General features: G+C 42.9%; 1 protein-coding gene and 1 long non-coding RNA gene across 3 annotated transcripts in view; both read left to right on the forward strand.

The window, feature by feature from the left end:
• PDZRN3 (PDZ domain containing ring finger 3) overlaps positions 1-23,446 on the forward strand; it is a 174,007-nt gene that overhangs the window by 45,013 nt on the left and 105,548 nt on the right. The gene's annotated exons all lie outside the window — the stretch shown is intronic.
• On the forward strand, positions 1,045-4,286 carry LOC310702259. The gene is made up of 2 exons (XR_014523411.1): positions 1,045-2,137; positions 2,517-4,286. It is a non-coding gene; the product is annotated as an uncharacterized lncRNA (long non-coding RNA).

Consider the following 23,446-nt stretch of genomic DNA (forward strand, 5'->3'; position numbering starts at 1 on the left):
GAGAAAATTACATTCTTTAAGGTGCACTTCCAGATTTTCTGAGCATTGGATAAATTCAGATCGAACAAATATTTCCATTCAAAACTTTCCATAATGAAAATACAACTATTAATGCAACCATCTGGCACTGTGACGTGTTTCAAACCGTACAGATAGGATGCTGAAGTCCCAGTTGGACATTCTCTGCTTCGACAGCTGATTTTCTAGAGAACCTTTGCAGGAAAAAGTAGCTCTTTATTATTCCCTTTCCCATCTCAGTCCTTTCTCATATTGCTGTCCGTTCTCCCAGCATGTGGTAGTGAGTTTCAGAGTTCAGCAGTGATTATTGTAGCTGTTGCATGCAGTACTAGTTGACTTTTTGAAAAGCATGTACATGTTTATGACAAATTAGTTTCCGTTCACGATTCTTTGGAAACCATTGTATGATTCTGAGTTTCAAAGAATTGCTGCTGGTAGTGGATAGTAACAGGGCTGGTCCAAGGCATGTTGCTGCCTGAAGCAAAGGGAGATAAATTGTCTCTTCCCAGTCGCATTCCAGGTACAAAAGCTCAGCAGACCATTCAATCTTATTTCAACATCCTCCACTGCCCCCAGGGGCAGTGACAGTGGCTTAGTTTAGTGGTTGATGGCCAGGTTGCATAGCACACACAGAGAGATCCCTCCACTTGTTGCCCTTCAATATTTGCCACCTGAGGCACCTGCCTAACACTGCCTCATGGTAGGGCCGGCCCTGGATAGTAAGATATATGATCGCCCATCAGCCATTCTTTTAAACTTGGGATTATAGAGTTGAAACCAAGAAGCAGGGAATGAAAGGAAAGTAGCCACCAGTGTAACTCCATCAATGCTTGCAGGAGAGTGCTAGTGTTATATAAGGGCAATAGCCTAAAGCAGTTCTCAACCTTAAGGAAGTGGAGGAGCATATTTGGATTTAGCACAAGATGTAAACCAGCTCTACCTTCTGCAATTGTAGCCTTTCCATAAATGGAAGTTTTTCAGCACTTATCCCCATTTTTATTGTCTTTTCTTTGTATCTTTCTCTAGCTTAGTTGACTCTACTTTGAAAGTTGAGACTAGCACTGTCAAAAGTCTACTATTAGATGGGTCAGAGGCAAATGGAAAAGCACATGTGTTGCCTGCAGAAGGTTCGATCCCTGGCATCTCTTGGGTTGTTCTTTTTTTAGGAATGAGGTTTTCTTTATTTTGAAAGGAAACAGAAAGAATGTGGTGAGGAAAATCTATCTGCCTGAGACCCCAGAGAGCTGCTTGAAGTCAGGGTGGACAACACAGGCTAGATACACAAATCGTCTGATTTGCTTTCACCTTCGATATAATGATTCTGTAATGATTCTTCAGTACTAGAATGGCCAGTTCATGGGAATTGTACCTGGGGGAGGTCTAGTTGCAGCATCTATAATAGATTTAAAAGTAAACCAAAGAAGGCAGAACCCAGGAGTTTGAGGTGGTAGAAGGAGTGCTGCACAGCTGCCGAGAAATGGGTACAGAGGGTGCTGATGTACCAGAGTCACAGCCAGCATGGGACCCAAACTCTGAGCATTCATTATTATTTTTAAAGAAGGTCTCTTCCTCTTCTATTATTTATTTAGATGATTTATATGCGGACCTTTTCACAGTCCACAGGGATGTTTACTATAAAAATAAGTAGACGAGAATGCAAAGAATATCATTTCTATCTAACATTTCTACCGAGATGACAGCTCCTGGTCTCTCTTCCTTCTAAAGAACTGAAAAAGAAATGCAACCATTTCACAAATAAGGTAGAATAAATATAACTTAAAGAATGCCTTTTAAGCAGCTTAGACTTCATATACCGTGCATTGATTGCTAGAGTTGCTGCAAAAGAAATCCCTGATCCAGACCTTTGCAGAGTAGAAATGACTTGGCTCTCCACCACAAAATGACACAGTCATACCTTGGAAGCCGAACGGAATCCATTCCAGAAGTCCGTTCAACTTCCAAAATGTTCAAAAACCAAATCATGGCTTCTGATTGGCTGCAGGAAGGCCCATTGGACATTCGGGTTCCAAAAGAACGTTTGCAAACCAGAACACTCATTTCCAGGTTTGCGACATTCGGGAGCCAAAATGTCCAAGTTCCAGGGCATTCAGTATCCAAGGTAAAGGGACCCCTGACCATTAGGTCCAGTCGTGACCGACTCTGGGGTTGCGGCGCTCATCTCGCTTTATTGGCCGAGGGAGCCGGCGTATGGCTTCCGGGTCATGTGGCCAGCATGACTAAGCTGCTTCTGGCGAACCAGAGCAGCACACGGAAACACTGTTTACCTTCCCGCCGGAGCGGTACCTATTTATCTATTTGCATTTTGACGTGCTTTCGAACTGCTAGGTTGGCAGGAGCAGGGACCGAGCAACGGGAGCTCACCCCGTCGCGGGGATTCAAACCGCCGACCTTCTGATTGGCAAGTCCTAGGCTCTGTGGTTTAACCCACAGCGCCACCCGTGTCCAAGGTACGACTGTATCCAAGGTACGTATCCAAGGTACGACTGTGCAAAACAGCACATTGCTCTTTAACAGCAAGCAATGCTGCCCCATCTCCTTAAAGTCCTTAATGCAGTTCAATAAACCTTTCTGTCTCTGGTCCCAGAGAGAGATCCTATACAAGCAAGTTGCTTGTAGCAACATCGCTGAGCTGACATGGCATCTCTTGTTTTCTGGGTGAGTCATCATTTAACCTGAACAGAATGGTCCACCCTTTTCTTTGCTACTTACAGCTAGAGACAAACCTCTCTTGCCTAATACAAACATCTCTGCATTGCATTTTAAATACAGTGCATCCAAACATAGCATTTCATGTATACATATTAAACCTATGCCATTTTCTTTCTTGTATGACTTCTTTATCTCTGTTGTCCAACATTATTAGCACAGCTTACTAGATGTCTGCCATATGAATCTTGTCATGTTTAGAAGCATTTGTTGTGAATCTGACTTCCTTTGCTTGATAGCAGATAGAACCTGGCTACTTAAGTGAAGGAGAACAACTAGGAGGCTACTTAACTGAGGATTCTTCACCAACTTGGTTATATGTTTGTCCAGCATTCTGTCATTCTATGCAACATTGATGATGAACCTAAAGCTTGTCTGGTGATAAGGCAAACTGCCCTGGGCTTCTTTGGGAGGAAGGGCAAGGTAGAAATTGAATGAATAAATAAATAAACGAAATAAGAAACTCCCTTGCAGCTAGCTTGGATACTTAATTTTTTTTATCATATTCAACTGCTCAGCAACAGGCTTATTACACTCTTTGCAAAAATAACGTGCAGATAAATTGCACACACATTTTTCTTTCTTGGTATTCTCATTCTACACACTTACTGCCTGATTCCCTTTTTTTCAAGTGTATGATGTTTTAGGAACAGTTCTTTTGTCACTCTTTACAAAAACTTCTCAGACCAAGAAATGGATTCTTGTTTTGGACTGTTTGTGTTTATATCTCTTCTGCGTAGATGTACTGTTGTTTAAATGGCTAATCAGGGAAAGAAATATTCTGCTCAGCATTCACTCGGTGAATGCATAATCCAGAAACCAACCATGAATAGGAAGTCAGCTCTGTTGCAGGCCATAAATACAGTTGTATAAAACAGTAGCTATAGGAGGGCAGACTTCGGGCTCCAAATTGTAAACACAATCAGATTCATAAAGTAGTTTCTGGTTTTTATAAATGGTATTAGACTTTTGATATGTGATTACAAGAAGGTTTTTCTTTCTGGGAACCTACCTTTTTCAACCAGCACACTGCTTTCAATTCATGAAGCTCTTTCCCCTCTTTTATAGAAAGTGCAGTTTGGCAAGTTTTAGCATATATTTAACTAACTCCCACCACATATACTGAAAGCATGGTTTCCATTTATAGCAAAATGAATTAAGCTGGTTTTAGAAATGCAGCATGTTGACAGTACTGGCCAAAAGCACATGTGTGACTTGCTCTTTTTTCTGAATATCTTGTGGCAATAAATGGCGACCATGTAATCTCTGCCTATAATGCTTCTCTGAATTTTGCAGTGCAGTTCTCCTGACAAAAACGATACGTTCCACATTTATGCATATTATGGAAATCGTATAATGATACATATTTTCTTGAAAATAACATGCAAATGTGTGCTATATTAGGGGGAATTGTTTGGACGGGGGAATGGTTTGGATATTAGGCAGATTTGCATGCAAAAATTTGTATAAGGGGGAATGCATATTCAAATTCTCACCTTTGTGACAGCTTTTAAAAAATAAATAAATAGTAAAAATCACAATTAGAAAGTGAGTGACACTGAAATGGACGGATTCATCCTTCCTTATGCTACAGAATGACTGTGCTAGAATAATCCCACTGGGCAGGAGCATCAGAACTTCATGACTGCAGCACTGTTGAAGCACATTGGTTGTTGCCGACCGCTCCAGTACTTATTTGTTTGCACCGTAATTCTTAGCATAAGAACATTGTGAAGAACACTGCTAGATTATGGTCTGTCCCCATGCTGTTTCCAGCAGTGACTAACTACATGTCTCTTGAAGCCAGCTGTGAAATTCAGTGTACAGCTTTTAAGGGCTGAACTCCAGTGTTTTAAACACTTGCAAACACCTTGATTCAGGTTTTCCATTGCTTTTGTACCAGCAGCTCTCTGGGCCAAAGAATGAATCCCGGTCAGTTAGTTTATAGTACATTCACAGGTCTTCAGGTAGGCCTTCAATGAACTGGCATTCCACCTTAGTGTGCTGGAGCATTTTGGTGGTATATTTACCCTAATTTTATGCATTACTGCAAGTACTCCTTTGGGTTTATGGTGGATGCTTGTGGAAGAAGCCACTGTTCATCATTAATAAGAAGCCACAAATAAGGCGCTTCATGTCCTGACATTAAATGAGTAGAGTTGTGCATTGCTGCATTTGTTGTTTATTAGGCCAGCATTGAAAACATACGCACTTCGGTATTGAAACAAGCTAGATGCTGTTAAAGACTTAAAATCGCATTATTGTTTTGCGCAGAGGGATTTCACCACAAGAGAACTCTTGCTTCATAAACACTCAACCAATACTCTGGCACAAGTACAAAACAAATGATTAGTGGAGAAGCAACAGAAGAAGGTGCTACAGAGATGTGTTTGGAATAGATCCTGGAACTCTGCTGGCTCTACCAAGGGCCTCTTCATTTCAGTCATGACCACACTAGGAGTTATTTAATAAGCTTTGCTGAATATTCCAGAGATTGTAATATAATGGTGTAGCAGAGGGGTGAGGAACCTGCAGTCTTCCAGAAGTTTTGGACTATACCTCGCATCACCCTGATTGTTGGCCATGCTGGCTAGAGCTCATGAGAATAGGCAGCGGGCAACATCCGGACAACCATAGGTTTCCCTCAGCTCTCCAGTGTTGCAATTCAAGTTTAGCTTGCAGCAGTAATACATTTTATGCAAATCTGTGCCTTTTCCCTCTTTTTTGAGTGTGCTACATTTCCTTCTTTTTGCGATGCAGAGGTACTCACTTTCTTGGAGACTGGTGTTAGAAATTATTCCTGAGTGACAGGAAGTTTCAGATGCAGCTTCAGAATTATTTATTCTGTTAAAGCATTAAAGGTAAAGGTAAAGGTAAAGGTAAAGGGACCCCTGGCAGTTAAGACCAGTCGCGAACGACTCTGGGGTTGCGGCGCTCATCTCGCTTTACAGGCCAAGGGAGCCAGCGTACAGCTTCTGGGTTATGTGGCCAGCATGACTAAGCCTCTTCTGGCACAGTGGAACACCGAAACCAGAGTAGCACATGGAAACGCCGTTTACCTTCCTGCCAGAGCAATACCTATTTATCTACTTGCACTTTTTGGCATGCTTTCGAACTGCTAGGTTGGCACGAGCTGGGACAGAGCAACAGGAGCTCACTCCATCATGCTGATTTGAACCACCGACCTGCTGACTGGCAAGCCCAAGAGGCTCAGTGGTTTAGACCACACATTAATACAAAAGCTGCATACAGCAATTAAAAAGAATGAAAACAGATAAAAACTATTCTCAAAGAAGCATTAAAAATTCCCCTGAGTAAACTCAGTGTGGTGTAGTGGTTAAGAGCGGTAGACTTGTAATCTGGGGAACCGGGTTCGCGTCTCCGCTCCTCCACATGCAGCTGCTGGGTGACCTTGGGCTAGTCACACTTCTCTGAAGTCTCTCAGCCCCACTCACCTCACAGAGTGTTTGTTGTGGAGGAGGAAGGGAAAGGAGAATGTTAGCCGCTTTGAGACTCCTTCGGGTAGTGATAAAGCGGGATATCAAATTCAAACTCTTCTTCTTCTTCTTCTTCTTCTTCTTCTTCTTCTTCTTCTTCTTCTTCTTCATGCTTCTGAGAAAGCCTATACAAATGAAAAAGTCCTTAGCATCTTACAACATCTGTGGGCAGCACGTTCCACAGGGAAGGTGCCACTGTCCTGAAAGACTTAAGTCCCAGCTACTGTGGAACAAACCTTCAGTGAATGCAGCAGCTCAAGAAATTTCACAATATGTAAAATGGGACAATTTGTTTTATTACTATATGCTTTTCTCTATGGCAGTAATGTATTGCAAATGGTAACAATCACCCTACCTTAATTTTTGTTTACCTCTTTCTAAGCTTCCTTTCCTGTAGCATTTGTAAAGCCTAGGCAGAGGAGTTTGGTAATATGGTTGGGAAGGAAGCATACATAGTGAAAGAAGAAAGGTTTCCTTCAGATCTGGAACGGCCTGATATTTAAAACCCCCACCCTTGCCTTTCCTGTACAAATCCACCAGATCTATATACTTCTTTATATTTAAAACAAACATAGCTGTGTTCATTACCCTAGCCCGCATGAGATTCTTCTAAATAACTAACAAATGTGCATGCCTTTGGAAACAAAAACAGATTTTGGTTTCGGGCTGCCAGTGTTTATGACAGTAAACTTTAAATTTATAAAAACAACAACAAAAGAAGGAGAAGAAGAAAATGGGATTTTTAAAAGCGTGCTTGGTGAAAAATGTCACTTTTTAAATGGCAGATCCTGCTGTAAACTCTTTGGTGTCATGTGAGCAGACCTCAGAAAATCTAGCCTTCAGTTCCTCAGCTGAACAGAAGAGTTGCGCAAAGATTTCTCCAATGGTCCCTTTTCCTGTTGCTCTCCAGAGGTGTTTAATGTTGATGCATGGTTTATCTTCTGGCATGTGATAGTCTGCAGCGGGCATAGGCAAACTCTGGCCCTCCAGTTGTTTGGGACTACAATTCCCATCATCCCTAGCTAACAGGACCAGTGGTCAGGGATGATGGGAATTGTAGTCCCAAACATCTGGAGGGCCGGAGTTTGCCTATGCCTGATCTGCAGGGATATTCCAACTGCATTCAGTTGAACACAGCTTAGAATCTTCCCATTGCTGGGGAACCCTGCTTGTATGGGGTGCCTAACTGAACAGGGTTAAAAGGGGGGCGGGAAAGGGGAGCTGGTGTCTCTGGGGATATGCAGGAGGTGATTGTGAGTACATCCCCTCCACACTCTAAACCAAAGCACATAATTTTTTATTCCTGAAAATATTGACAAGATTGAAGCAGATGGATAGAGAGTCCCAAATCTCTGTCAAATTAACCAAGTTGTTCAAAGAGTTTTATTTTTCATATAGGCGGCAATACCATTTTTGTGCTTGTGTGTTGTACAGAACTGGGGGCACTGTGTCCCAGTTGGCCACCTGAGGTGAAAAGGGAATGTACTGCCCCCTGTATCAAACTGGAGTGCTTCCCAGGTTTGCTGCAGAGGTGGTGTCCCACCTTCCCCTTTACCTGTGAAGAAGCAGTGCCGGGCTCCAGTGAGATTTCAGTGAACTCTCACCAGAAAGCAGTGTCGCTGCTGGCACCGCTTCTCTGCTGGTGATGGAGGCAATGTTGCACTGCCTCTTCAGCTTCCAGTGCCCAAGGTGGCTGCTTCACCTTGCCTCATGGTTGGGCCAGCCCTGTTCAGAACAGAGAGGCAAAGGGCAAAGGACATCACCAATTGGAAACGGTTTTGAATGTTCTCTTGGCAAGACTAACCAAATCAGTTTCCCATAGTGTGGCTCAAACCCAGAATGATGGTGCTGAAAAAGAGATTCAGGGTAGTTAGGGCCGGATTAGACATTACACTGAGGACATATGTACCATTCTCCTGATGTTTTGGGAAAATAAAAATAATGGAAAACAGCTGTGGAAGATAGCAAAATGGAGGAAGGGAATCCAGAAGGGTGGGGGAAGGAAGGGGCTGCTTAACCCTTGTAGCTCTCACCATCTTCAGCTAAAAATCACCCCCCCCCCAAAAAAAAAAACCTGTTTGTCCACTGATGGGGGGAAAGCCACATCTTTTCATTGAAAACAGTTTCCCTCCCGCCCATTGATCTTACATGTTTGTACTGTGTACGATCTAGCTTGGCCCCTCATGCTGTATGTAGGCCCATTTACATCAGGCTGCGTCCCACATAATATCTTCAAAGGAAAGATTGGCAGGACAGAAGTTAACAATCAGCTACAATAACAAATAGTAAAGAGATCAGTATTCAGTTATGGGCCTTTTAAGTTCAAAAGAATCTTAGAGGTGTTTACATTATCAAAACTAATTCCCTGGTTGTTGTTTTTCCTGCCCCCCTTCAAATAGCCCCACCCATTTTCTTTTCTTACTAAGGAAGTAGAACCGGTAAGTTTCTTTCTGTTTTCACTTGATGGAAACCATAAAGTCCATCTGTGTGTGCTTATAGACGAAGATAATGCAGTAACTGGTAATAACTCTGCTGATAGCGAGGACCCTAAATCAGCGATATTGGATTGAGGGGATGGACGTGCCTTGCTTGTTTGGATAACCTTGAAACACAGAGATATCGTTAGCAAGGTCGGGTTTTAGAAGGCCTTTGGAGCTTCTGTTAGGTCTGCAGGGAATGAAAACTTCATAGGTAGTAACTTTTAAAAATGTGACAGACAGGTCTAGCATTTAACAGTAATGAAAGAAGAGAGAGAGGTGGGTTTGGTTTTTTAAAGACTTCTCAAAATGCCTGTGACTGAATGCTCATTGGGTGCTTGACTTGATGTTTGTAGTGATGTCACTAATTATAATTGGTAAGGAATGCTATTTCTCAGGCACACTAATAGAGGATTAATCTAGTCACCCTGCAGTTATTTTCATCCAACACTGAAAAGAAAGAATTTATGAAGGGGCTCTTGCACTTCACTGCTGTATGGAAAAAACATGAACACGTTTGATATGTGATCCCTCAGCTGCTTCATACATTGAATTTCCATTAGGCTCACAGAGAATCTGCCTCTTTTGAATGCTGTGTTCCAGAAGAATAACTCGATGTGTCTGCTGTAGGGTATAGCAGAAACACTGAAGTGTTCTGCTAAACATTTGGAGATGAGCATGCTTATTGTGCTATGAACTTTCATAGGCAAGTGCCTACTTCATCTGCTGCTTGTAATTGGATAGGGAATCAGCAAAATATGCTGGAGGATTGGTCTGATTTATTGATCAAGTTGATAATATCCGGCGATGATAATAGAATTGTTGAGTTGGAAGGGACCCCGGAGATCATCTAACCCTCTGTAATGCTGCAATCTCAACTAAAATAGATGATCATCCAACCTCTGCTTATAAACCCTCCAGTGAAAGAGGATCCACCATCTTCCAAGACAGTGCATTCAAGCAGCTCTTACTGCTTCTTCCTGAAGTCTCCTTTCTCATAAGTTTATTTGGGTCCGATCCTCCAGAGCAGGAGAAAACAAGCTTGCTCCATCTTCCATGTGACAGCCCTTTAGAGATTTGAAAATGGCTATCATATCACCTCTCTGTCTTGTCTTATCCAGGCTGAACATACCCAACTCCCTCAACTGTTCCTCATAAGGCTTGGTTTCCAGACTCTTGATCACCTGTCTCTCCACACGTTCCAGCTTGTCAATATCCTCCTTAAATTGCGGTGCCCAAAACAGTTGTGGTGTGGTCTGACCAAGGCAGAATAGAGCAGTACAATTACTTCCCATGATCTGGACACTATCCTTTTGTTGATGTTAATATCTGGGGAGAGAGGAGAAAACTGACGTTTCCTGTCTATATGCTCCTTTGTAGAGCAATATGGTATTTCACCTTGCATTCCTTATAACTAAACTGTAGAATTTGATGCATTCTGACCTACTGTATTCCCTGATTCTTCAGTAGAAATACTTGTCAGCAAGATACCTATGTACAGGACGAGGAGAAATGAAATTGTGGGGTTTGCCTCTGAAAGACAAACAACTTTGTGTTCGTTCTTTCCGTATATTTTCACTCCAGCCAGTCATTACAAGAACTTGGGAAACAAGAAAGAGGGTCTGAGCTTTCTTGTCCGCCTCCCGGTACCCAATCTATTTCCCTTTTGTGCCATGTCCATTAAGTCTGGAAAGCTGGGGACAGAGACTGCCTTATCATTGATATTTGCAAATGGCTCAGGAAGGCTTTTTGGCTGAACTAAAACAGAGTAGTGATTGGAACAAAAATGCTTCAAATAAGTAATAAAACTAAAGTTGTCTTCAGATTTATCATGTGATTTCGCTTAAACTTTTTGGGGCTGGATGCCGACAAAGTTAATTGCAGTTCCTCTTGAAATCAGTTGGATTTAAATGAGCTGCAGCAAATTCAGTCTGGATTGAACCCTATGTAAACATGCATAAATTATCCTGAAACATATTGGAGGGGTGTGTGTTTTCGCGTTCTTCACAATTTAGCAGTGTAGGGAGATGGCAGTCTTGAATTCCACAGAGATTGCTTTCCTGCTGTGCAATCCTACTGCCCCTGAGTGTTTGTTATGGAGACATTCAAGTCTCCAAGAATATTGAATTTATTGTAATCCAGTTATGCTGAAATATTTTAGGAAGTTTGATTCTGCAAAAGCGGTTTGTTGGACTCTTAAGGAAAGGCTAGAAATGTCTATGGCTCTTGTCCAGCTCCCATTTCCATTAGGTGGAATTAAGTTTAATTTGGTCCTGTTTGACTATTTTACATCCGATAAAACAATTGCTCGTCAGATGTTAAACAAAGGGAGTCATTTATCACTGCAATAGTTAGTTATGTTCAAGTTCTGACCTAAGAAAGATGGATATGTCATTTTATTATGCAAACTCGTAACCGTATCTCCAGAACTAGAAATCTAATTATCAGCCATTGAGCCTTGAATTTTAGCTAATCTCAGGCTGATGTCTCTGACTTTGCTCACATGGCTCTAATTAGAGGGCCAGCCCACTCAGGCCAAGCGTTTCTGCCTGAGCTGATTCCCACCAGCTTCCACGGTTGACATGGATGACTGCAAGACCAGCATGGGCTCTGCAGGTTGCATTGTTGGTGTCTCACTTCGAACAAGGGAGCCCTAAGGCTTCCTTTTTCGGCACTTAAAACCCTTTCGGTTAATATAAAGTACAGGATAGAGGGAGCTTAACATATATTGCAATAGTTGTTTGTTTGTTTAAAAAATACATTTTATTGCATTGTTTCTGATCCTTAAATACTGCATGCACGCATATATATATATATATATATATATATATATATATATCAGCATATATATATGTGTGTGTGTGCGCGCGCATGTGTATGATTGAGAGATCTAGTTGAATCTCATTTTGCTGCGATAAAAGTATTCTGTGATGTTTACAGAGATCAATAATTGTTTCCATTTCACATTGGTGGAGCATTTGAATGGCTCCACCCTCACGCAAAACAGTGAGTATTTGGGTTGTCACCAAATCATGTAATACATTTAAATGTGTCTTGTGATGTGCTATGCTCCCTCTGTTCAGAAGTTAAATTCTTCTTATTCTGAAAAACTTTAAAGCTGAAAAAATAGCTTCTTTATTACGCAAACCCAGAAGTGACCGAAAATGTTACAAAATGTGCCATCACAAGGGTATAACGGGACAGGGTGAACTACTATGTGCACTGCCAGCGTGCCTGGGGGCCGGGAATGGAACCCCCGTGTGAAATGGCCATCGACTGTAAGCGATCAGAACATGATTTATTATGGACTGGGTCACAGTGTCACAACCTGGAAGTTTCTCTTGCACCTCTTTTTCCAGTTCTGAAGTCCCCCACCTGCCTGATTCATAGAATCACAGAATTGTAGAGTTGGAAGGTACCCTGAGGGGCCAGCTAGTCCAGCCCTCTGCAATGCAGGAATCTCAACGACATAGATAATCCATGACAGATGGCCATCCAACCTCTGCTTAAATATCACCGGTGAGGGCAAGTCCACCACCTTCCAAGGAAGTCCGTTCCACTGCCAGAACAGCTCTTAGCCTCACAAAGTTCTTCCTGATGTTTGGTTGGAATCCCCTTTCTTGTAACTTGAATCCATTAGTTTGCATCCTGTGGGCAGACAAAAGAATTCTGCTTGCTTCAGTAGGTGGGATAAGAGGGAAGGCTATAATTTGAATACATTGGTACCTCGGGTTAAGAACTTAATTTGTTCTGGAGGTCAGTTCTTAACCTAAAACTGTTCTTAACCTGAGGTTCCACTTTAGCTAATGGGGCCTCCCGCTGCCACCGCGCCGCCGGAGCACTATTTCTGTTCTCATCCTGAAGCAAAGTTCTTTACCCGAAGTACTATTTCTGGGTTAGCGGAGTCTGTAACCTGAAGTGTCTCTAACCTGAAGTGTCTGTAACCCGAGGTACCACTGTACTTGCGAGTATTCCTTTGTGTATAAAAGCTTTGATTGGAAGTTTTGGAAAAGTTCCTTTTCTACATATCATGATGCTCATACCATGAGTTTGTCAAATGTTGTTAAGAGCCTGATGTTAAGAGTTAAGTTATCTAGCAGTCTTTACTTCACAACTTACGTCAGGCATCCCCAAATTTGGCCCTCCAGCTGTTTTGGGACTACAACTCCCATGATCCCTAGCTAACAGGACCAGTGGTCAGGGATGATGGGAATTGTAATCCCAAAACAGCTGGAGGGCCGAGTTTGAGGATGCCTGATTTACGTGTTCTGTGCTTGTATGAAGTATGCCTGCCTACTAGCAAAGTTTCTTGGATTGTTGTAGATTAGCAACAAAAGTCTGCTTGGTTCACAACATCTACTGGGAGCTGAAGCATTAAGCCTCCTCCTCCTTGCCTTCAAGCTCAGATGCTTTTTATTAGTCTATATAGTCACTTTTGCCAATAAAGAATAATCTTGGGACCGATGGTCTGGCTCTGTTGCGTGAAACGTTTAAGAAAAACAGGCTCAGTTTCAGCATTCCTGTGGTAGCAGAACAATGCATTCTGAAATTTAGATATAAGAAATACACATTCTAGGACACGCTTATACAGCAAGTCGTATCAGTGCATGTGGTATTCTCAGTGAATACATATTCTTAGCATCACATTTAATGAGGCGGTCCTACGAAATTTATTCCCATACTTACCTAAAGTTGTTCATACTGGGTTTGTTGTAAAACTCATTGCTCTGGTTACAGGCAGTGGTTTTAGCGTGCTTAGTTCAGATTTACTTACTGCACCCAGTAGGTGTCTTGAGTAAAACCATAAAGCAAGGGCTTCTCTTCAGTGGGGCATTTTGATGGAATGCCAGGAACTCGAAAATGTAACACTGCATACAGCAACCTATCTGTATAAGCAGCACTTGAATTTAATCATATGTTTTGCCTTTTAAAATACAGCAAGACAGAAACACCTTACCCTCATACTAGACTGGTTATACTAAGCCTTCAGGATAGAAGAATTGTAGAGTTGGGGTCATCTAGTCTAACCCCCTGCAATGCAGGAAACTCAGCTAAAGCATCCATGACAGATGGCCATCCAGTGTCTGCTTAAAAACCTCTGAGGGAGTCTGTTCCACTGTAGAACAGCTCTTACCGTGTTGATGTTTAGTTGGAATCTCCTTTCTTGTAACTTGAATCCGTTCGTTCAGGTCCTAGCTTCTGGAGCAGGAGAAAACAAGCTTCCTCCATCTTCCATGTGACAGTGCTTTAGATATTTGAAGGTGGCTATCCTATCTCCTCTCATTCACCTCTTACCCAGGCTGAACATACCCAATTCCCTCAACTGTTCCTCATAAGGCTTGGTTTCCAGACTCTTGATCGCCGTCCTCTGCACACGTTCCAGCTTTTCAATATCCTTCTTAAATTGTGGTGCCCAGAACCGGGGACACGGTACTTCAGGTGTGGTCTGACCAAGGTAGAACAGAGGAGTACTATTACTTCCAAAGTTGTACTATTTCAGGGAACCCAGCATCACTTGTTTTTCCCACCCGTGCTTCTGTTTAAACTTTTCTATCTCATATTCAACACATCTTGTTTCTCTTTGCACATTGGGTCTTCTAACTCTAGTAACCAAAGGTAATTGATTATCTTCCTTATGTTTCATTCATTTATTGTAGTAAGTCCTCTGTGCAGAGGTCCTTCTACTTCTTACTTTTGTGTGGTACAGTGCTGTGTTATATGAAATATATCAAAATAGTTAGACCAGTAAGTGAGTGTAGTTGGGGAATCTGTGACCCTCCAGATGTTGTTGGGTTCTGTCTTCCAATCGGCTTCTGTCTGTATGCCCAAAAGTAAAGGGGTGGTGGGAGGTGGGAGCTCAACATCTGGAGTGCTACAGGTTCCACATCCTTATGGTACAGTATGAGGAATTAGTTCCATTGACCAGCCTTTTCTGATTGTTTCTTACATACTTAAAGGTAGCTAGATTTATAGTTTGAAAATCCTGAAGCAAACCTTGATCAAAGGCATAATGGGAAGATTGGGGTTGGTTTGCCCCAAATACCTTAATTTTGTCTTAATTTAATTTTTCATTTGGGAGCTAACAAGCCCTAATATGCTTCTTGTGAATTACTTTTGCTTCCCATTCCTGCTTAAGAGTTTACATCTGGTTCCTTACTAGATTTTGCAAGTCATCCTCCCCTGACCTGCTTCCCCCTCAAGACTTAAAAGATTGTTTTGGAAAATGATGGCATTCTCAGCATAATGCCTGACTTTTTTATTTATTTTTTAACCATTCTTGATCTTCACTTAGTGAATCTATTGTGAGTAGGTTTTAAATGTGACTGTCAGGGTGCGCACAATCACAGTATAGACAAGGAAGAGTTTCCCTTTGGGTACAGAAGTGAAACAAAACTCTAAAGTACATGTAAAACCCAAACCTTAAGATTTCTCTGGCCCAGAAACTGGAATGAGCAGTTCAGTCTTAAAACTGCTGGACAGCCTTCCTACTTCTAAGTTTTAAATAAGAATGTGGAAAGGCATTTCCAAATAGCCTCTCTCAGGTTGGCTTGTAAAATCCATGTGATCTTGTCCAGTTGTGTAATATATTACGGTTACTGTTCTTTACATTGTCTGTCTGTGGAGAACTGGCTAGAGCTTAAGGTTTAAGGCTGGAGGACATTATAAAACGTAATGAAAAGTGGTTAGACAAGCATTAGCTGCATTCCCCTTTTAAGTATAAGATTGGTTGAAATAAAGAATTCCTGTGTGTGTAGGGGTTTTCAAACCCCTTCCAAGACATCTCTCTGTCTTCCCAACCATGATTAGGTTGCTGGGTTTTTATAAAGACTACATTTCCAGCCAGCTTTTAGGACCTGAGAGCATGGGGACTGTCTGCAGTGAGATGCCACCCGTTGTTTGAGGATCCTGCCTCCATCATGCATGGGCTGTGATAAGCCTGCATCAATGCGTTTTTCTCTGTTACTCTACTTTCAAAAGAGCTCGGAAGCTTTGGAGTTCTAGTTTAGCATATCATTCATTCCGTTGTCTTTTCTCTTAACAAAAATAAAATGTGGGTGATTTAATGTAAGCTGTGTAAGTGCTGATCTCAGGAGTGTTTTCATTGATACTGTCTAATGGTTAACATAGCTAAAGCTCAACAGTGCCAGAGTAGCTATATACCGTATTTTTCGCTCTATAAGATGCACTTTTCCCCTCCTAAAAAGTAAGGGGAAATGTGTGTGCGAATTATGCAGTAAATGCAGGCAGGAGGCTCTGTCAGCGCTCCCTTTAAAGAGCCGTGTGGAGCGTGTGTGCGGCTCTTGGGGGCTTTTCCCAAGGAGGGAGAAGGGCTGCCCCTTCTTGCTGTGAAATATTCACAGCAAGAATATTTAGGCAGGTAAAACTGTGATGGGTCAAGGTCTCTCATGAACCATTTTCAGACTGAAAACTCTGGGCAATCATGCAAACAGATTAAAAATTTTCAGCACACAACTACTCAAAGCCCTTTTTATGTGGTTGTGTTAACTGTTCTCTCTGAGGTGGGGGAGGGGCGTGGTGGAGAAGGTGACTTGGAGTTGTCTGTGCTCAAAAACCCTTCTACCATTTCAGGTATTTGCAAGTTGTACCTTGAAGTTTGTCAGCTAAAGTCCTGGTTTCAGTATTCACCTCTGCTAATGGGAATTAAGGCCAAATTGTGACCACATGCTCAATTTTTATTACTGAAGTCAGAATCGGGAAACATGCTGGAGGAAATTGGATCAGAGCTGTGCAGTGAAATTCTTCCAGCTTTCTGATGATCGGGTTCCAAGGAAAGATAATTCAAGTTTCATAAACTCAGGCCAGCTGCATTTCTTTAAAACAGCATAATATTTTCCTTCAGAAACAGGGCAGTCTTCTTAACGTGGTGAAGAATAAGTTCTTGCATATTGTTTTTTGAACAGCTGTTCTTTATCTTCCCATTTCTTAGTTTGAGAAATCACTGGGGTAAAGCCTTCAATCAACTGACTTTACACTGTAAAGTTTTCCCTGAAATTACTATTGTGCTATGCAATGCTGTTCTTTAACCATGAATATTCAAGGCCTAAAAGACATTACGAGGGAGGGGAGAGAAGAAAAGGAGATTCCTCCTGTTCCTTCTAGAATCAAAATGTCCATCCCTCCCCAAACCAGTGATATGTTATGCTTGGAACTGCTGCCCTGAACATTGTGTGATGCCAACTCTCTCACTTCATTCACATATCTACCATAAATATAATAAAATTATTATTTACAGTGGTACCTCGGGTTAAGTACTTAACTCGTTCCGGAGGTCCGTTCTTAACCTGAAACTGTTCTTAACCTGAAGCACCACTTTAGCTAATGGGGCCTCCTGCTGCTGCCGCCGCGCCGCCGAAGCCCGATTTCTGTTCTCATCCTGAAGCAAAGTTCTTAACCTGAAGCACTATTTCTGGGTTAGCGGAGTCTGTAACCTGAAGCGTATGTAACCCAAGGTACCACTGTATAGTAAATGCAGCTTCTCAAACACACCTCGGCCACAGTAGTTGCATGCTCAGGTGCCCCCAGTGCTTTTTTTCCTTAAAAAATGTTTAGGGGTACTCTCATTTTCCTACTCAAATTGAAATACTGCCGCTTAATGAGGCCAAACTTAGATTCACAAATTGTTTAGGGGTATGCATCCCCCCAGAAAAAAAGCACCAGGTGCCCCATAACTCCAAGCCATAGTTGCAGCTTGGCATTCTCTAAGTGGGGGAGTCCAAGGTGATTTGATGGATGTGGGAATAGATGCTGGCTGATAACGCTCAGGTGACCTTTGCTTCCTCCAGACCATTGTAGGAATACGAAGCAATTGTTCACTTTCTTCAAGTCTCTGGTAACCTCCTGCATATTAGCAGTCAACATCTCACATTTAGCTCCCTATCTGGAAACCTGCTGGAAATGTGTCTGCATGGCAGAGCAGAGCCTTCACATATCTGAAAACTGCTTTCCGTGCGGATGGCCATAGCCATGTATAGGCCCAGTTCTGACACAACACTAAAGCCAGGCTTCCTCAAACTTGGACCTCCAGATGTTTTGAGACTACAGTTCCCATTATCCCTGACCACTGGTCCTGCTCACTAGGGATCATGGGAGTTGTGGCCAAAAAATCTGGAGGGCCTAGTTTGAGAAAGCCTGCACTAAGCCAAGCGTTGGTATGAACCAAGTAAGCGTGGGGGTTCCTAGAGTGAAAATTCTGGCTGTGAAGTTGGGGTGAGGGAATATCAATTTATTTAGTATGGAAAAGCAAGAAGCAGGGAAACTGAGGATGGGTGTGGCCAGATAAGGGGCGAGAGGTGTGAGTAACCTTTGTTGTTGGCCTTTCTGTAACTCACCATCCTTTAGTCAACTTTGCCAGTTGTGATGGTACTTACTTGTGGACAGGTGGTACATCAAGAATTCTGAATGTTGGATGGGAGGTCTGGATTTTTCCAAAAGAAACTCGATCTCGTCTCCTTTTATTGACTCTGCAAACAGCTGTGTGTACATGTGTCAAGCACTAATAACATCCTGTGCATTTTGCATAACATTATGGCTTCCGTGTACATCTGCGTCCTCGAAATTGAACAGGATAGTCAGCAGACTTTGCATTTTACAGTAACTGCTAGATGCTTGCATATTGGCTAAACATTTGTGTTGCCTGTGTACTTCAGCCCTACATCTCTAAAGTGAGAGGCCCTTGAGCCCAAGTCTGCCTAGGGAGTCACAGCAGTTGACTCGATTCTGCTCTGATCACAGTTGTATGGTTTATTGTTGCTCAGTAGTGTTGGAAATGCGCTCTGCGCATGTTCAGAGGCACACACAACCATGCTGTTATTTTGCATATTCCTGGAATTCAAAGTAGGTTCTGGGGCTGAGTCCTGGCAAACCTTGGGAGTTCTATACAGTGTACCATGCTGTTATAGTATAAATGTATACTACTAGTACAGAATAAAAAAGGCAGTGAGGTTGGGTCCAAACTTAGTACAGACCAAGGGTTCCCAAACTGTGGTCAGTGGATCACCAGTAGTTTGTAAACTTCATTCAGGTGGTCCACAATGTGTCTGTGAAGAACCCATTGTAATAAAATAAAATAAAATAAAATAAAATAAAATAAAATAAAATAAAATAAAATAAAATAAAATACAAGATAAGATAAGAAATAAAAGAAGAAATGAAAATACAATTAGAAATCACATAGCATCTAGCACAACTCATTACATTTGCTACAAAGGGAATAATAATAATAATAATAATAATAATAATAATAATAATAATATGGTCTGCCAAGATCCTCAGCAATTTTAAAGTGGTCTGGTGGGGTCACTGTAAAAGACCCATTGAAATAAGTTGGATTTAGGCAATGGTTTGGATCCAGAGTTAGTTATGCTTAGAATAGGCTAATTGAAATCAGTGAGACTTTAATTAGCCACTCAAGAGTAAGCACAGCTAAGTCTAGAACCAACTCAGTATTTACAAATACGTATATAGAGCAAGCAAAATGGTATGCCTACCCTTTTTGTGTTAATGTTTTTATTTTGTTGATTTTTAATAGGGTTTTTTTGTTCTTTAGTATATGGTATGTCACTTGAAGGGTCCTTTTAGTCTGAAATGCAGCCTCTAAATGTTAATATAAATGTTCAGCTTGGGCCAGCAGCAGCAAGCATGTTTCAGACAATTCTCCAGGGCCTTAGGCAGGAGGTTTCCCAGCCCTGAAATCCGAATTCCTGTAACTGAAGATTCTGTGGATTGGACAGAGTGCCATGTGCCTGCACATCATTAGCTCCGCCACTGCAAGTGTGATCTGGGTGATCTTACTGAAAACAACACTGCTGTTGTTTTCCCACCAACTACAGTGGGACGAGATCTCTAAGTTTTTTATCTGGTTAATACAACTGTGCATCTCTGGCTCAGGACCAAAATCCAACCTCTTTCATCAGATTGAAATGTGAAACCTCCCATTCAAGTTCCTGTCCATTACCAGTCCTCCTCTAATGAGCCGGCCCACAAGGCCACAATTAAGTCATGGGCACCATGCCATAGCACACAAAGATAGTTAGCAAAGGAAAGCAGTACTTGACCCAGTGCAATTAAAAGATGAGTTTGATGAGAAAAAGGGAAACACCAGGCGGCAGTAACCTGGGGGCCTTTACATAGCAATACCTGTATTCCTCTTAAGAGTGGAATATGCAGAAAGCAGCTCTGTTGAGTACTCACTCGCAGAATTCTCCGTATATCCACATCAGTTCCATACAGGTACATTCACCATATCTCGTCAGTTGAAGGTTCCTCCCAAACAGTAAAAGCACGTGATGCGAAAAAGCATTATGCATGATTAGAGGATCAATTTGTATTGTTAATCTTAATGCCTATATTCCTGTTTCTCCAAGCAATCCACACCTTTTGCAGTTGGCTCAATCTCAGCAGGCTGGAGGTGATGGAGAAGTTAGAAAGGTCCAAGCAGTCATGGATGGAGCGGTGCAGAGATATTGCTAGCAATGTACATACTAAGAGAACGCGAATTTTAATAGTGTAAGCTAGTGGGGCTATTAGGATGGGCAGGTACAAATGAGAACAGGGCACAATTAATAGTTGTGTAAAAGAGAGAATTGTGATCCATCAGGGCTCTTTTTAAATTTCAGCAGGTGCACCTGGCTTGATAATTCCCCGCTTAAGTTCCCTCTTCTACATAACTATAGCAAGTGCAGGAGCTCTGTCCTTTGCATCTGGCTGCCCTAGGTTTCATGGGGCAAATTGTCTCTGTCAAACCAGATCCCAGAATTTTGAGACTGATGCCACCTGAGGGCTACACGAGACTGATTGTTTTGACATGTATTTAATGATTTATGAAAACACTTCCCAGCCTGCTCTTCAGCCTAAACGAGTTTTTCCTGTGCTACCTTCCATAAAAATCATACAAGCAGTCCAAACCAATAAGCATTCTGTAAGCCACACTCCTAAGAAATGAGAAAAACTATTCAGATTTGACCAAAGGTTTATGAAGTCTGGTGTTCGGTTTCCAACAGTGCCCACTCCTTGTCCTGTGGAACTCATGAAAGCTACAGTCCAGATCTGGCCCTGGCAATACTTAGGTGGTGGATTGGGAAGGGAAGTTGAATGAGCAACCCCACGGTCTGCCTGAGTTTGTGCAGCACCGCCTGAGTGCTGCTGTCCTGCAGTGAGTGTACCTCCTTGGCATTGTGGAAGGGATGCGGGTGGTGCTGTGGTCTAAGCCACTGAGCCTCTTGGGCCTGCTGATCAGAAGGTCGGCAGTTCGAATCCCCACGGCAGGCCGAGCTCCCACTGCTCTGCCCCACCTTCTGCCAACCTAAAGCATACCAGTGCAAGTAGATAAATATGTACCGCTATGGCAGGAAGGTAAATGGTGTTTCTGTGCTCTCTGGCACTCTCACGGTGTCTCGTTGCACCAGAAGCAGTTTAGTCATGCTGGCCACATGACCCAGAAATCTGTCTGTGGACAAATGCTGGCTCCCTCGGCCTGAAAGCGAGATGAGTGCCCCACCCCATAGTCGCCTTTGACTGGACTTAACCATCCAGGGGTCATTTACCTTTACCTTTTACTCCTTGGCAGCAGCAGCATCTGCCATGCAAAGCCAAAAATAGCATCCATGACTTGGCAGCATGCTGTGAGACACCACAACCTGTCAAGAGTGCTTCTCACCTGGTTCTACTAGTAGTGCTCTAGCAGGGCATGAGCCTGACTCTGGAATGCTTGGTCACGCAGCTGCCAGGAGCAGGACTGCACAAGGCTTTGGGGTTTGTGCTGAGCAGATAGCGGTGCATGGGATGTAGTGATGAGACTCGGGTGGTGAAATAACTTGGGCCAGCCCTGCAGTGGCCCTTCTTAGTTGCTGAGCCTAGCATCATGGAGCCTCTGATCATGGATGTTCCATTTCGTTATTACTGCTACTTGCCATAAATATCTGCTATGAATTTATCAAATCTTTCTTTAAGACCATCTGGGCTCCTGGCAGCGGCTACATTTTGTGAATTATTTATGTTGATCATGCATTGTGTCACCCAAGCCATCATACCTTCACATCCTAGCTTTCAACCTTGGTCCAGGAAGCAGAAAATGAACCTGCCCCCTCCTTCACATAAATAATGGTAATTGTTGATTGCTCTTGTGCTGCTGTTGAATGTTATTTTGGGACCCATAGAGCTGGCCTTGAACAAAGGCTGCCCTGCTTCATCTACCTGGAGTGTGCCAGTTACTTCAGCATTGTTTAGCTATAATTGCATGCAGGAAGCTCATTACAGCAAACACAGAAAACCCCAGTTAACAGCAATGCAAATGAGATGTTTAAGGCCAGCCAGATACAGAAGCCTGCTATATCCCTGCTGTTCTTCCTGACAGCTGGTGCAGAGGCCTTTCAAGGTATATATCAAGGCACAAAGCTGCCTATGGCAAAACACCATGCTTGCCTTCGGGGATTATTATTATTGCCGTCCTCCACAGAATGTGAGTGTTTGTTAAACCCATGGATTTTAGTGGGACTGAACACTGTAAGGATGCGGGGGGTCTTTTAATAGCTAGATAATTGGCTGTGTAGTTCCGAACCTACCTAGCTTTAGAAAGGCATTATTCTGCAGCAGAAAACACAAGCTCACACGATTTCCCCTACCTGAGAACAGTTGCGGCCTGACTTTGGCCTTGGGTCTGCCTGCGATTTGTGTGAAGCTGCCTTTTGCCCAGAGATAATCAACAACCATCTCTGCCCTTGCTCCGTAATGTCTCATCTAAAGGTAAAGGTAAAGGACCCTTGACAGTTAAGTCTAGTCGTGACCGACTCTGGGGTTGTGGGGCTCATCTTGCTTTATTGGCCAAGGGAGCCGGCGTACAGCTTCTGGGTCATGTGGCCAGCATGACTAAGCCGCTTCTGGCAGAACCAGAGCAGTGCACAGAAATGCCGTTCACCTTCCCGCCGTACCTATTTATCTACTTGCACTTTGACGTGCTTTCAAACTGCTAGGTTGGCAGGAAATGTCTCCTCTAGCAGCCGCCATCACAGGAAAGTGCCGCAGCTGTATCTGCATACGGCCCGGTTCGTGCTAATGTTTCCTCACCCAAGCTGCCTTCTCAAGATGGACTGCAGCTGTTCTTGTGTAAGAGCAATTGACGGCATGAGCCAGCCCAAACAGTGGTGAGCGAAGGAAAGATTTCATAAATATAAACCTCATGGTCTCCCAGTGCATTCATTAAACCTACATCTTCCTTCTCGAGCAGCTGACAAGGGTATTATTGCCAGTAGAGTCCCTTTTGGATTTTTAACCATATCCTGCATTTCTGGAGTCTTTCCTTGCAACTTTCCCGATGCCCTTGATGCCGTTTTAAAACTTCCCCACTTTTACAGAGTGACTTGTTCTGGGTTTCATTGGGGAGGAAAGAGCAGGTTCTGCCTTCCAGTCCTCGCTCGTGACCCCCGCTGCTTCCTTGTTCAGAACAAGAGACTGCCTAAAACAGGGCTTTTGTTGCAGTTGAAGTGCATCTAAGAATGAAACTGTGTTAAGAGTACACTGGGCTGTGGTTCTGCTCTGTATCTCTCCTTCCCTCACCCCCCCCCCCCCCGGGCAGCAACCAGCATCTCTGGACGTGCTCAGCTGCTGTAATAAGATCCCCCCTTGCTGCTGTGGTCCATGTTTGTCTTGGCACTCCACTCGCTGAGGCACTTTAAAACAGAGAGCCAGTCAGAGAACGCTTTGGGTTATTCC

Source organism: Podarcis liolepis (genome assembly GCF_965112155.1).
Source record: "Podarcis liolepis genome assembly, chromosome: 2".
NCBI lineage: Eukaryota > Metazoa > Chordata > Lepidosauria > Squamata > Lacertidae > Podarcis > Podarcis liolepis.